The sequence below is a fragment of the Sturnira hondurensis genome, unplaced genomic scaffold, assembly GCF_014824575.4.
Source record: "Sturnira hondurensis isolate 20B ecotype Veracruz unplaced genomic scaffold, ASM1482457v3 Scaffold0010812, whole genome shotgun sequence".
NCBI classification, from domain to species: Eukaryota; Metazoa; Chordata; class Mammalia; order Chiroptera; family Phyllostomidae; genus Sturnira; species Sturnira hondurensis.
The window spans coordinates 5,241,125-5,257,327 of NW_028083443.1; positions in this window are offsets into that span (position 1 = coordinate 5,241,125).

The following is a 16,203-nucleotide window of genomic DNA, read 5'->3' on the forward strand; positions in this document are numbered from 1 at the left end:
CAATGTGTTAGAAAACACTGTCTCAGCAAAGCACAATTTCGATAAAAGTTATTTTGTCCTATTATATTTTTTTGTTTTCAAGGTGTGCACAAAATTCACATCAACATTTTAAAAGAATTTCAAGATACATAAACTCATTCTAGAGTGTAAAATGATTTTTATTATTATGAGTTGGGTATTTTAAATGATATTAGTAATAAAATGAAAAAAATTTCCTTAGCTTTATTAATGGGCAAGATTAATAAACCTTACATGAAAAATAAGTAATTACCTCATCTGCTGAAAGAAAACGCTGCTTTTAAACTAAATACTCATGGGATATCATTTTTATAGTTGATATTGTTTTTAATAAAACTAGTTGAAATATTTTGCAGGCATACAATTTACTGGAATATGTTAATTTGTGTCTGTGACTTGAGTATTGCCTCATTCTGATACTTCTATGTTAATAAAACATAATTATTGGCTTAATGGCTCCTAAAAGTTCATCAAATGCTGTATTTCCATATGTTTGTCTTTCTAAACCATTTTGTGCTGTGAGATTGTATACAGGACACGTGCAGGAATGCTGGTACTATTGGATCTTATAAAGTTTAGAAGAAATTATTACAATGTTGCAATTCATCGTGATTGCTTCTCCTATTGCATCACATAATTGGTAATTATGTTTATATCTGAGAACCTGTCTTCTAAATAATATTTTTCTGTGATGTAGTCATGGCTATACTCTTACAAATATATGCATTTTCAAAAATAGTAAAGCTAATGAAGACTATTTTATGGTATGCATAGGCTTCTTCTCATGTGTGCCTCAGGATGTCATTAATGATTTTCATTTCCTTCACTTAATTGCCCCTCATCCCATAAATGTTATCTTTCACTCAGATTTTTCAATGCTAATTTATTGGGAAATGAAGACATGATTTTGATATTACTTTGAAAAGTGACAAATCAAATTTTATATTTTGAATTAATTTACCTTCTTTTAATGAGTTAATTATTGATTAGTTATCATTTCTGGCAGCCTTTTCTAAACTGTTTCTGGTTTCTTTCTACTCAACAGGTAATTAGTGGTTTCACATTAAACACAATATCCCATGGCCAGCCTCACTAGTCTTTTGGGATTTTATTTCTTACTGCTAGAAACCATATATTATAACCCTAGCTCTCCTTGTATCATTTATTATGTGTTAGGGAAAGTCTCTTCTTAACTGTAACCCTTACTAAATGTCTTAGCAACATCCCCTGTAAAGTTATCCCCACCACTGTTGGCAGTTTCTCAGAGAGACCTGGAACTCGTAATGATATTCACTTGAATCTGATGCATCTCTGAACCCACTGAGGGCAAAAACATGTGCTTAAAACTCCCTTTTAGCTTTCTGTGCTTACATGAGACTGGAAAAATAGGGGGTCAATACAGTGGGAAATGTATTTTTAATTTTATTCTTTAGGGCACTTAGCAACACATTTTATTAATATTATGCAAATACTACCTTTTAATTATTGCCATAATGTTATATTTCCAAAACTGTATACCAACTTTTCTAATTACTTCAGGATCCTACCCTGAATAGGGGAATAGTGGAACATGACTGAAGCTTTTTGAACTACAGCACTATCTTCCAGGTAATTAAAAGGAAATGAATAAAAATATGTGGAAACAAAGGTAATAAATAACCTTTGGAAGGTGCTCTATCCCTTGGAATCTGATGGTGAAAAATACAAGGAAAAAAGTTGCAGATTTCAAGAGTTATAGAAAAACAATGATCCTCAAGCACAAGAAACAGAACTCCTAACCCTGAAATACAGAGAGGTATATATCACCTGGTAAAGGCGCTGCAATCTAAAACAAAGAAATTAGCCCTGGCTGGCATAGCTCAGCGGATTAAGCGTGGGCCTGTGAACCACACGATCACAGTTCGATTCCCAGTCAGAGCACATGCCTGGGTTGCAGGCCAGTTCCCAGCAGGGGACTCATGAGAGGCAACCATACATTGATATTTCTCTTTTTCTCTCCTTCCTTTCCTCTCTAAAGATAAATAAATAAAATCTAAAAAAAAATAAAACAAAGAAATTAGGTTGAGTCCAAAGAATCCTTGTGAAATACCTGCTCCCTGAGCTGGGAATTGAAATTCCACTGCTCAGTTATCAGATGGGCAAAAAGACAAAAGCATGTCAAAACACTCCGCAAGTCTGTTGAGAGATGCTCACTTATAGCAGGTAAAAGTATATATTTTTGGGTTGAATGAATCTTAATAAATATTTATTGAGTATCTCTTGATCTGCTTGTCAGAAAGTAGATAAGACAGTGAAAGATAGATCTGGGCCATGCTTTTTCTTAGTTGACATCAGAAAAAGTGAGGCAAGCATCCTTTATGTGGCAGGTATATATTTTACCTAGATAAACTCTGAGTGAACCAAATATAAGGTTATGAAATATTGTGCACCATGATTATGGCCCAATAGCCTTAGAAGGTCAATCGCAGGCAACTGAATGCTACAGACAAAGAAAAAAATTGCAACAATTACCTGCTTATTTTTTTATACTCCTTACCCTAAAGGCCTGGCCTGTATTAGTACCTCTAAGGATAGATATACTTAAAAACAAATAGAATGCTAGCAAGTTCTCTTGCCCAGAAGATTGTGCTGGACATCTGCCAATGCTTACACTTTGGTTTAAGGCAAAGCACTCATGTGGGTCTCCAGGCCTCACTGAAATCTGAAAGCACTGGTACAGGACAAGGGTCACGCTCCCACTGTAGTTCATGGCCAGTCCTTGCCCCTTTCATGGTCTGTCTTCTCCTGTCATCTGGATCATATTTATTCCCAGGATCTACCCTCAAATTTTGTTCAGTAAAGCTCCTAATTACCACTAATTATTCGTCATCCTTTAAACTGCTTTACCCTGTTTCCATAGTCACAGATTATTAACCTTAAGCATTAGAGTATTTAATAGAGCAAGGCCTTTATACTCTGTAATAGATAATCATTTTTACAGTCTTATTAAAGCACTTTTAGCATAGGAATATCAGAATTTTTGCCTCCCATCATAATACATGGTGAGATAATCACCAAGAATATTTAGAAGTAGCCTTATAAAATTAAGGTCAAACTAACTAAACTATAGTTTTAATTAATAAGATGCAATATTTCCTTCTATTGAAGAGCTTTTATTTAGGGCTCATTAACAAAGTATTGGTGCACTACCCACTTAGAATTTTTACCATCTTATGTTCCTCTCACCTGCAAAAACCCATTATAAAATATGAGTTCCAATCACAGAAAGCAAAGCAGAGCAAATAACTTTGACCTACAGAGTTGGAAAAACTGTAAAACTAATCCCCAAAATGTGATAATCTGGCTTGTCAGATAAATATAATTCTAGTCATTAATTTCAGCCTTATTTTGTCATACCACCTTTTCAGATAGCGTGGTCCTATAATCTGCAAAAACATATCTCTATTTCTTCATGGGATGCTCATTGCTGCCTTGGAAACCAATGGGGGCTGGCAGGGTCCAGAGGGGAGAGGGGAGAGAATCACAGGGGAGGAGGGGAAGGACTCACATGAACAAGTATAAAGGACACATGGACAATAACTAAGATGGGGGGCGGAAATGGGAGGGAGGTGGGGAGCACTGGGGGGGCAGGGCTGGGAATATAAGACAGAAAACTGTACTTGAACAAGAATTAAATTTAAAAAAAGAAAACCAATGGTGACTTTGCAGCTTTCGTGCTCTTGGGAGAGAGTGGAAATAAGCCCAGCATTGGCCCTCTTGAGGCAGCAAGAAGATACACTCCCTCCTAGCTTGGACCACACACTCAGGGGGAAATGCCATTTGATGGGTGGCCAAAAGTCAGGAGACAATCTGTGATACTATTTAACTAGGTAAAAGACAATTTACATAGTGGCCAGGTCACTAAATTAAAAAGTGTCTCTCTTATCAAATACTATTTTTGTACGCATTTGCATAATATGTAAACGTATGTAGAATGTTATCTCTTTAGCAACTTCTGAGTCTTTCCCTGCATTGCCATTGGTCATTCGAATTTCAGTTTAGTTTCATTGCCATTGCGATTTCTTTCCTATTTGCCCCCAGTAACTTGACCAGACCGATTCTTCTGTGAACAAAGTACTGTGTACTCCAGGGCTTCCTAGACTTTGAGCTTATGACATTTGGAAACGCACTTGCTGTGTGTTGTGGTTTATGAGTATTTTCAAAGGTTGACTGTCAGTACATTTATAAATCATAAGATGCTCACAATTTAAAAATATTTCCAAACCAGCTGACTACATCAAATGTATGGTTTCTGCCCATTTATTTTTTTAAAGATTTTATTTATTTATTTTTAGAGGGGAAGGAGAGAGGGAGAGAAACATCAATGTATGGTTGCCTTTTGTGCATCCCCTGCTGCTAGTTAGCCTGCAAGGAACCGGCCTGCAACCCAGGCATGTGCCCTGACTGGGAATCGAACCGTGATCCTCTGGTTCGCAGGCCGGCACTGAATCCACTGAGCTACGCCAACCAGGGCTTCTGTCCATTTAAAAAAATGAGATGTTCAGTATCTGAAAGACGAATATATACGCATTCGCATTCAACTCAGCTAACCTTCAAAACCACAGCTAACTTGCCAAATCAAAGGCCAAAAATTGAAAAAATAACACACCCAAAATTGAAAAACTGAAAAGAATTAAAACTTCAAAAATATTCAAAGGTTGTTGAAATCATTCCACGCAGCATAATTCCCTGAAAAAATATTGTAAATATTTCACAGAAACATGTTTTGTGATAACATATAATTTAGCAAGCATCATAAGTTATTTTGAGTGAACTTATTAGCTGAAATTATTTCCAACACACAACACAGTTCCCCAATGGCACAATTAGCAAATTATCATAAATACACATAGACTTTCCCAGTCACAAAAACATAAGGCTGTTTTCAGTAGTTTCCTTTATCTGTCTTGCAAAATCTTTTCAGGCAATTAAATATAAAAGGCCTGATTCTTCTTCAAAATGTAAGATAAAAAACAAATGTTTAACAAATATGTAAAACAAATATGAATTGAAATTTTAAGTCATTTTTTTGTCTCGGACTATAACAAACGTAGAAATAATGCACTTATAACAATTATGGAACCGTGATCACGATTTCCTCTGCAGTGATTGATGGTGTGTCCTGTGCCCACATTGTAAAAGTATTTTAAAACTTTGGAGATAAAGAAATCAGTATGTTAGAGAGTATTAGCTCATTGCCCATATTGTAAAATTAAAGCGTGTCTATGCCTGCTATAAAATTAAAGCATATCTATATTTTATCAATATTTAATTGTTGCTAAAGTACATGTGCTTGATACTTTCAATGAAATATTATATATCCCCTCCTTGCCAAAAGTCAAAAACAAAGGGCTGAGGTAAATAATATTTTTTAATGATAAAAGACCCATTGAAACATGTATTTTAAATTAAACTTGTGGCTTGCTTTCTCTACTACTTATACCATGTAAGGAAGAGGGAGAACTCACCTCTTTCATATCTTTCAGACTTTATTAGAGACCATTGTAATAATTTCCTTGCTTCTCTAAGATTACAACACACTTTTAACCCAAATCCAATAAATCACTCATCTTTCCAACTTTATTTGAAATTCTAAGCGCCGTTTAAACATCATCAATAAGGTTACCGGCTAAGTAGCTTTATAGCATGCGTAACGAGCGCGCGAGTTTGCTGCTCAGTATCATTGCTAATGAATCTTTTTCTTTACAGTTCTTTCCCTTATGCTTTTATTATGCATCTTCTAAATCAATAGCTGCTAAAACTGTCAGTGAAGTAGTCCCTGGTTACACTGACGTGATCTTATTTGAGAGTTGTACCTACTTTGCCTGCCGCCTGACGCCTCCGCCTTCATTGCACATGACGCTCCGCTGCGTATCTGTCGCACGAGTTGCAACACCATCCCTGACGAGCAGCAAGCATCGCTGTGTTCTAGGGGCTTTTGTTATCAGTATGCTCTGTGGGTTCCTAAGACGTGCTCTTAAAACAGTTCAGTGTAAATCTTCAACTGACTAGAGACTTACTTACGATTTGCTTAAATTCCATTCTATCTGGATCACAAATGTTTTTTTTAAAAATCCATGCATTGAACAGGAGGTTAGATAAAATAACTGCAAAGATCTCTTTAAAATGGAAAACCTTTAGAGTTCTGATTCATCACTACCTTTCAGGGTTTATTTTTCCCATTCTACATCAAGGAGGAATGGGTAGGGGAGTTCCGGTTTCCCATAGGGATCTATAGTACATTTTTCAACATGTTCTAGTCAGCACAGATGTTTATTATATTATTTATATTTTTCATGAAACAAATTTTATTGAGCTGTACGAAATACCCATCATTTGGAATATAAAGCTTCATAGATAAAAATGCTGAAGTTTGGAGAAAATAAGTGACTCCTCATTAAAACTAATCTGACCTCTCCACATCCCGATGAACCCACACCCTTGACCCCTCCCCTTCCACCAGGTGATCTCCGGAGTATGGACTCAGAGCTCTGGCTGGATCAACGTAGGATCTCCATTAGTTCTCTTTCTGGGGCAAGTTGCCCTGCGTGTTACCTAACTGTGGCATCAGAGACTCCCTACACGTAATCCCCGTGACCATCTGCTCAGGGGACAAGCACATGGCGGTGGAAGGCGCAGGGATCCATGTCATCTTCCTGCCGCCCAACACTGCGTGTTATTATGTAAGGTCCCCCTTAAACTCATGAATCAGCAAGCTCAACTTGTCTGCCTCATTATTGGGTTTCTGAGCTCTTTTGGTGTTTGGGACCAGTTCGCATCAGTGCCCCTCTTCCAAAACAATTGGCGAGCCAGCAAGAAAAAGTCTGAAAACCAAAGCATGGACAATGAATGGGAAGGAAACATCTGCAGGGGAGAATTGCCTGGTTGCGCATGCACTTCAGCGTGGGGAGGGGAGGCCTGTAGGCTAGGGACATGTGGCCTGCCACCTAAGTGTGTATATACAGGGAGGCCCCTAAACACCATCTGCTCTCCTGCACTTGTTTGAGGAAGGGCACTGTGGCAAGGCAGGAAGACTTACGGCCACAGCTACAGACTGGCCCTTCTTATGGGCTGTTCAGCTGACCACTGATGCCCACTTTGAAGCCAAAGCCAAGGTTAAAAAGCTAAAGAAACAAGTGAAACTAAAAAGAAGTATTTTAGAAGGTCTACATCTCTTAATATCAGAACTGGCTGACAAAAGTTGGGAGGAGGGGGAAGTGACCTATAAACAGATGCCACTTTTTAATGGAAGCCATGAAGTGTCTGTTTATATCTGCTTATATATTTGTGTGTCTCTGTATGTGTCGTACAAGAGAGGGGACCTCCCAAAATGGAATTATCTTCTGGAGGATGGGACCCTTGTAGTACAGGCTTCCACTCTAGGTGAGTGTTCCAGGAATCCATCTGTGTCAGTGTGCCAGCTGGTGTCGCTGTGAGAGGATCCATTCGGCTTCAGTGATTTTTTCGAAGGCTCTTCCAGTGCACGTGCTTGTACATTTCTTGATGGCTGATTTACAAGTGCACCTGCCCATACCTCACTGAATGTTCAGCAGTTTCTGACCCCAAACAGCATGACCCCTGTACCCCACTCTCTCTATTCACCTGATCTTACCCCCGGGTAACTTTTTTGTTGTTTTTTTCCTCTGATGAAAAGTCCTCCAAGGAAAACATGTTGCTGATGTGGAGGAGGTGAAACCAAAAGGGACAGAAGAACAGAAAGGCATCAAAATTGATGAGTTCAAAAACTCAAGCAGTGGGAAATGTCTTAATAGATGTATTACATCAGATGGAGAGTACTTTGAAGGGGACTGAAGTTTAAACGTGTAAGGATAAATATACAACTTTTTAATAAATAAATTCTTGGGTTTTTTTGGTCCCATCTCTTATGTGTAGTATTTCTACCTCTGGGTAGTACTGTGAATTTGTAAAGAAGCTATGTTTAAAGGGCTTTAAAACAAACAAACACTTGTAAGGATTAGTATTCTAAACTTCTCAGAAATATAGAAAGTAGTCCAAATGTTTTTCAGAATCCTGTGATTTTAAAACAAATTACTTTAAAGCTAGTTTAAATATATTGGGTTAATAAAAACAAACATGTCTTGCCCTGGCTGGTGTGGGTCAGTGGGTTGAGTGCCAGCTTACGAACCTAAAGGTTGCTGGTTCGATTCCCAATTGGGGCACGTGCCTGGTTGCAGGCCAGGTCCCTGGCTGGGGGAGTGTGGGAAGCAACTGATGCAACCAAAGCAACTGATGGATGTTTTCCTCAAACACTGATGTTTCCCCTTCTCTTCTCTCTCAAAGTAAATAAATAAATATTAAAACCAAACAGACATATCTTTCGTCTCATGGGACTATTGTGGATAACATACTAAGATTAAAATTGATTTAGTTAAGCAAATGTGTTTAAATATCAAAAACAGGTGATGTAAAATTAGAGTTGGTTCTCCTCTCTATTAAAAGGAGAAAGTTCACTTGGCCCATGGGTCTGCTTCTGAAAAAATGCTGTACTGTCGTTTATGTTGTTTTAATCAGCTCTTTGAGAAAACAGAATCTTCCCAGTAGTAAAAACGTACTTTCTGCATTCCAAATGCCTTAGCTGACTTTCATGAAAAGGCAGCAGCAACCAAATGTTTATTCTACTCCTCCAGAAATGATCCCTCGTTGCCAGACTTTCACCATTCTGATGTCCTTGGAGCTCGGCAACAGTCTGATCCTGAGCCAGGGAAATTGCAACATAGAGACAATGGTTATAAATTAAATAAATATGCAGGAATGCAGGAAGCCCAAAACAGTCACCTGGTTCCTCATGGCTCCCTGGAAACCCTATATTCAGTTTTTGCATTCCCCTGCACCAAAGGCATGCATTTAAGCTGGACTTCACTTACTACTTAGTTTGTTCATCAACAGACTCTTTTTGTTGAATGCATATTTTGAGGGTGGGTGGAAGCCTTCCCTTACTGTGATGCTAACCCTCTCACAGTGACAAAGAAACTGTTAAAAATATATTTCCCACTTTGGGTACATCTTCCAACTGCTCCCTCAAGGCTATTTACATAGCCCAGCATATGCTATGGGATGGTGTCTCAGGACCTGTCCCTACTTTCCTTCCTGACCTCTGTGCAATGGGCTCATTATATCAATGGCATAATGTTAGACTGCGAAGATAGGCCTCTGCTGCAGAAGACCTTGCAGGCCAGGCTGGGTCAGCTGCAATAGAAAGGATGGGCCATGAATTCACAAAAATTAGAAGGCCCAAGCCCAGCTATAAGTTTCATGGGGATCACCTGGTCAGGTAAGACACATCTCTTACCAGGCACTGTCATTGAAAAGGTACAGCATTTTCCTTCCCACACTTCAAATAGTGAAACAGTTACAAAACTTTTTAGGCCTTTTGAGATAGTAGAGGGCTTTCACTCCCCATCCAGCTCAATGTTTGCACCTATCTAACTGATAAAGAAAGACGCTTATTGGTGCTGGGAAGGTAAACAGGAAGCTACATTTGAAAAAGTAAAGGTCACAGTAGCCCACGCACAGGTCCTGGGTTCCCCCTTTGTTATCCACATCTTTGAATGTAACTAAAAGCCCTGAAGGAACTAAATAGGCTCTACGGCAAACTCAGCAACAGAACGTCCCCCCTGAGTTCCAGTTGCAAATTATGGGAGGATACGGACACTTGCTATGTCGCCAGTCTTTGATGTATAAGAAGCATTGCAACAAATAGAATCCATTACTACTACCCTACCAGTGATGGTGTGGGTAGTTATTTGTAACTGCCACTGTTGCCAAAGCCTCCACCTTACACAAATTACAGGTACGTTTCCAGCACAGCAAGGCCCTTTCCACGCATGGTTTGGGCAATGAGTTGCATGCCATTGTGGGGCCAATGTTTTACGAGACCACTTCAGTGCCTGCTGTAGAGTCCCCACAAGAAATGTCCTCATCAATGAATGAAAGCACAGTTTCTGTTTCTAAAGAAACATCGTGTTCAAATGGGACTAGCAAAGTAATTTTTGTGTATGGACTGTGCTGGCCACACAATCCCAGACAGACACTAGAATACACCAGAGTAGCCAGTGGGCAGAGCTAAGGCCCACATGGCTGGTAGGTGCAGACAGTTGGACTATATTTAAGGGACCCACAACCTGGCTGGCACAACAGGCACAAGGCAGCCGGCAAGTACTAAAGAAGGTATTATGGGGGGCCGCAGTGTGGCAGGGAATCGGCGAATGGTTACAAGACCCAACCACTAGCCTGACAGTCTGTCATGTTTCTGCTCACCAGTCTGACTCACCTCCCACAAATAGGAAGGCAGACATATCAGCAAAGAGCAGGATACTGGCTCTCTCACAAACATCCGGACTAGCAGACCAGGCATGGCAGTGCCTGGAGGGATGGCAAGAAGCAGAGGGGGCCGGATTGCCCCTCTGTTTTGCTAAAGGAAGGGCAGCAATAACCAGTTGCCTGCTATGTTGTCACTTGTGCCCCCGCTCCGTCCCACACATATCAATAGATACACATAAAGAATCTCTCCCTGTACCAGACTGGAACTTAGAGTACCTTGGGCCTCTGCCAATGAGTTGAGGACGGAAATATGCTGTAACATATGTAGATACTGCAACAGGACTATATGATGCTTTTCCTTGCAAAAGAGGAAACCAAGCAACCATGATGAAGGAACTGGAACAACTGACTGTTGCACATGGCCACCCTCATTGCATGGACAGCGTCTGGGGTGCACCTTTCACTGGAAATGATGCCCGAGACTGAGCCCAGGAGAGAGACATAGAATGGAGATACTATTTACTCTGTCATCCATGGGCTGCTGGGTTAAGTGAAAAAGAGACGTTATTTTAAAGGCATGGGTCTGAGTCATTTTATAATTTTCTACCTTGCATGAATGGGCAAAGGTCACTGCTGAGACAATTAGAAAAATAAATGTGGCTGGTACCAGCCTGGGGCTGGCTTGCTACCAGCACTGGGGAAGTAGATGAGGGAAGCCCCGCTGACCATTCTGTTGGAGAACTATGGCCTGAGGCCTTAGTGACAGGCCTGATAATAGCCAATGCCAACTGCTGTTCGGAGGTCCTCAAGATGTCAAATGTCAAACCAGGGGAGGGAACACTTGAGTGGGCATTAGATGGACAACTTCCCGCATTAGATAGGATACTTACTGCCAGAGAGTGAGGAATGTCTTGGCCACCCAATAAAGTGGTTAGGCTCCACCACAAGGCACCCCTATGCATACAAAGAACTAATTGTGCTCACTCCATACTCGGACACATGGGGTAGCTGTCTCTCAATGTTTGCAAAACTATACCCACTGTAGTATCTACTGAATGCACAGAAAGGGAGATCCTAGCTATATCTATGGAATTTTCTCAGCTCCAAAAAAATACACTTGGTTATGTGGAACTAATTTAAAGCCCTACCTCCCCTATGGTGGAGTAGCCAGTGTACTCTAGGGTAAGCAGCAATGGCCAGAAATCTATATTCATAATTGCCAACTGTCCCTCATAGCTGCTGGCTACTCATACCCGTTGGACATGTAGCATGTCCTTGTGGGAATGGGATAAGAGCTCTCACCAATGACATGGTACTTCTGGAATTATGTGTAACACATCCCAAAGACCCTAAAATGCAAATGTGAACATTTATATGTTCATAGCACCATTATTTACAGTAGCCAAGATTTGGAGACACCCTAAGTGTCCATCAGTGGATGAGTGGATAAAAAAAAGCTGTGGCACAGTTACACAATGGAATATTATGCAGCGGTTAAAAAGGAACTCGTAGATTTTTCAACAGAATGGATGGACCTGGAGAAAATTACGCTACCTAAAATAAGCCAGTCAATGCAAGAAAAAATACCACATAATCTTACTTATGTGTGGACTCTGATGGACACAATAAACTAATGAACAAGGTAGTAACAGAAGCTTAGCTAAATAGGACAGACTGACAGCTGCTGGAAAGAGAGTGGGGACAGGATGAGAGATGGTGAAGGGATTAACCAAAGAACATTTATGTACAACTCAAGGACGAGGACGACGATGAGAGGATTGCCTTGGGGTGGGGATAGGGTGGGGCTGGGTGGGGGAGGGGAGAAAAGGGGCAACCACTGTAACAGCTTAAGCAATAAAAAAAAAGAACAGACAAAAATTACAGTTGAAATGCCCATTCTGAAGTCAAAAACAATAAAAGGCAAAATAACAAGTTTGACTCAAAGGAGCAGAGGATGTATAGCTACTTGAAGAATGGCAAAGATGGGTTGTATTTTCAGGAACCGGCCTGTCTCTATGGCAACAGTTCCCAGCCTTTCTGTGAGTACACAGCTGCCTAGAACAAAGACGGGCCTTCCTTTAGTCATAGTGCATGGCCACATGAGTACATGCTGACTTCTGGTGTAAGTTGAACTTCCTGGAAACTTTTTTTATAAAGATTTTATTTATTTATCTTTAGAAGGGAAGAGAAGGAGAGGAGGAGAGAAGTATCAATGTATGGTTGCCTCTCGTGAGTCCCCTGCTGGGAACTGGCCTGCAACCCAGGCATGTGCCCTGACTGGGAATCGAACCGCGATCGTATGGTTCGCAGTCCCATGCTCAATCCACTGAGCCATGCCAGGCAGGGCAACTTCCTGGGAACTTTAAAAGGTGATTTAGGGGTTCCAGGACCCCCTTTCTCTCCCCCCTCTTCCTGCTAGAGATTCAAATGCAGTGCCAGAGTGGTAGATTAGATAGGGAGAGCTTCATAAGATATAAGCAAGCTTCCCTCTTGTTTAAGCCAATATTATTTTTCATTTTCTTTTGGATGGTAGCTAAACCTAATAAAAAACATTTTTTTATAAATATACATGGGTTCAAATTTCACTCGATGGCATTTCCAAGAAGAAAAAAGGTAATGATTCCAGTGATTTATTACTACATGTCGGTGAGGTGGGGCAGTAATAACTTACTACTGGTAAGCTCAGCTAAAGAAAAGTGCTTTTGATGGTCTTTACTAACAAATATAGGGACAGAAAGCATTTTCCAGATTAATAGCTGCATACCAGGTGCTGGCTCAGGGGTATGTTAATTTACTTCAGTATGAATCTTCATCTATTACAGCAGCTGCGATTGGAGTCAGCATGTTATTGAGATGATAATCCATCGTTATTCTCCAAGATCCATCTGGATTGTGTGTGACCCAAATGGGCAAGTTGGATGAGAATGTGGCCCGAATCACCATCCTCGCACTTCTCAAGGCTTTCAGATTGTCTCTAATCTCTGCAAAATCCTCATGATTGATTTTTGAATTGCTCTCTTGGTTGACAGAAGCCATTCCACTGGCTTCCACTTGACCTTTCTTATTATAAGACCCCAGTAAATCAAAGTGCAAATGTTGCCAGTTGCTAAGGATGACTATGACAAATTACTGGGAATAACCACAGGATATGTTCAAGGATCCACTAGGCTCTCTGTGAATTTTGAGATCAAGCCAAAACTCTATTGCTCATTTAATTTTCATAAGCCTCAAATCTGGATGGTAGATACAATGATGTTTCAAGTCTCCAGGATTTAGATAATTTCAGAGACAGAGTCCAGTAATCCCTCAAAACTCTGATTATTTCCTTTTTGCTAACACATTCAGTCTGGTAATTTCTGTATGATGTTTAAGAAAAGGTAGAAAAATTGGGGGGGTATTTATTTTGTGGCTTTATGGAAGGATCCTTCCTTAAGGGGACATAGCCTCCACTTCATTTAAAAAAAATTATCTTTAACTGTGTGAAATGTAAAGTACATGAATAAACAAAACAGACATAAATTCATAGGCATAGAGGAGAAGTTGATAGTCACCAGACTGAAGGAGTAATAGAGAGAATGGGTGGAACAGGTAATGGGATTAAGAAGTACCAATCAGTGCCCTGGCTGGACAGTTCAGATGGTTACAGCGTTGTCCGGGTCCACCCAGGTTTAATCCCAGATAGGGCCGTTGCAAGAATCCACCAATGAATCCATAAAGAAGTGGAACAACAAATCTCTCCCTCCCCCCTTCTCTCTGAAATCAACACATTTAAAAAAAAGAAAAAGAGAATTACCAATTAGCAGTTATAAAACCAGTCTTGGGGATGTAAAGTAGAGCGTAGGGATTATAGTCAATGATATTGTAATAACTATGTATGGGGTCAGATGGGCGCTAGACCCATCTAATGGGGTGATTGCTTCACAAGATATAAATGTCCAATCACTATTTCATACACCTGGAATTAATATAATATTGTATGTTAACTGTAATTGCATAAAAAAAGAGGCCATCTGTGAATTTGCTCAAGTCTGAGGCTATGATTCTATTATGGTGATTTATTTAAACACTTTTGTTAACCAAACCTGGAGTTTAGTTACAAATACAAATCTAGTTGGTGACCCATACATTTCAGGCTAGCAATACAATGTTCAACTAGCCAAAGCCAAAAAGCTCTGCAGGTCAGAGCTTCACCTCTGTCGCCCATTATGGTAAATATGTATAGCTTGTCTTTGACGATGAAGAGTCACAACTTTGCCCGGATCTGATTATTCTCTTTAAAGTTGGAGAACTCGCTCCAATGGCAGCAGTTCCCACTATCATTTCAGGCCAACAAAGAATAGCTATGCAGAACTATTTCAAGCATGGACGGGATCCACTCGTGAATGCATTTTCTGCACTCAGAAAAAACTGTCAGTTTAAATCTCTAGGGGGCACAGTCAGCAAGTTTTATGTAATTAATTCATTCAAGCATTCCGATCCCCTTCAACATTCAGATATTTTTCTGTACTGCAGACTAAAAAGTTCTGGTATTTCCCCTTCATTTAGTGGAATGCACATTGGGGTCCAAGTCAATCAACCAAGCAAAATATTAGAGGCACTCTCTTACAGTTGAGCTAAGCTTTTAAAATTCTTCTATCTATTGAATATTGACATGAATATTAAATGTTGAATATCTGTTTAGGGAATCTAAATTCAGCTTGACCTAACCCTGTATTTCTTAGACTAAATCGAACACGATGAGAATTCATTCCAGCCCATGTTCTCCAGGTTTCCATCTATATACATTTGCAAAATCTTAGTGTGCGTCAGATTTTCTCATAGATCACACTTTGTGCCTTATTCCTGGCCTTGTCAGAACATAAATCTAACAATCATAGACAGAGAGGTAATGAGTTGTGGGGAGTCAGGCCTTGAGGAGGATGAAAAGTCCCTCACAACAATGCCACAGGGGAGGCCACTAAGGTTTCATCAGGCAAAATTAGAACATCTCCTCAGACAAAGAGGAAATGTTTTTGCTACTGGCAAAGGAAACGTTTTAAGAGTTCAAGGTCCCCAGTTTATTGAAATCGGAAAGTACATGTGCATCACGATGTTCAGTGTCCCTTTTCTTCCTAAATGTAACAGAGCAGGGACATGTCACCCTTCAGTTTACAATGATGTGTTTCTCGTCTCCTTGAACCTTCTCTGGCAGCAGTGCGCAAGTACAGGTTTCTGCCAGCAGTCTGTTCAAGGCAGTTTAGTCTTTTGGGAGAACACTCCTCAAAATTCTTCCAGCCTCTGCCTGCTCTCTGATTTCAAAGCCACTCTTGCCATTTTAGGTATACGTCACAGCAGCATACTGCTTCTCGGTAACAAAAATCTCTATTAACTTGCTATTGTTTTTGTACAAAATGACCACAAAGTTAGTGGCTTAAAACAACACGAACTTATTAAGTTTCTGTAGATCAGACGTCTGAGCACAGATTACCTGGGTCCTCTCCTTGGGATCGGACCAGGCTGCAATCAAGGTGTCATTTGGATGTGTAGTGTCACCCGAGACAAAGGGTCCTCTTCTAAGTGTATTAGGATTGTTGGCAAAGTCAGCTTGCCTGTGCTTGGAGAACTGAACTCTCTCCCGGTTTTTCAGCTGCTGAGTCTGTCAGCAGACCCTACCTTGCGATGCTTCCTTCCACACTGCAGTTTGCTCTTTCAGGACCAGCAGGCAGATTGTCTATTTCTCCTTGTTTTAGGGACTCAATCAAATTAGGTCAAGCCCAACCAGCATAATCTCCTGTAGAGTCTAGGCAGGCTAACTCATTCATAACTCATTCATAATTAATCCTGGAAATGATACTCTGTCACATTCACAACTTCTGCATCCAAGCA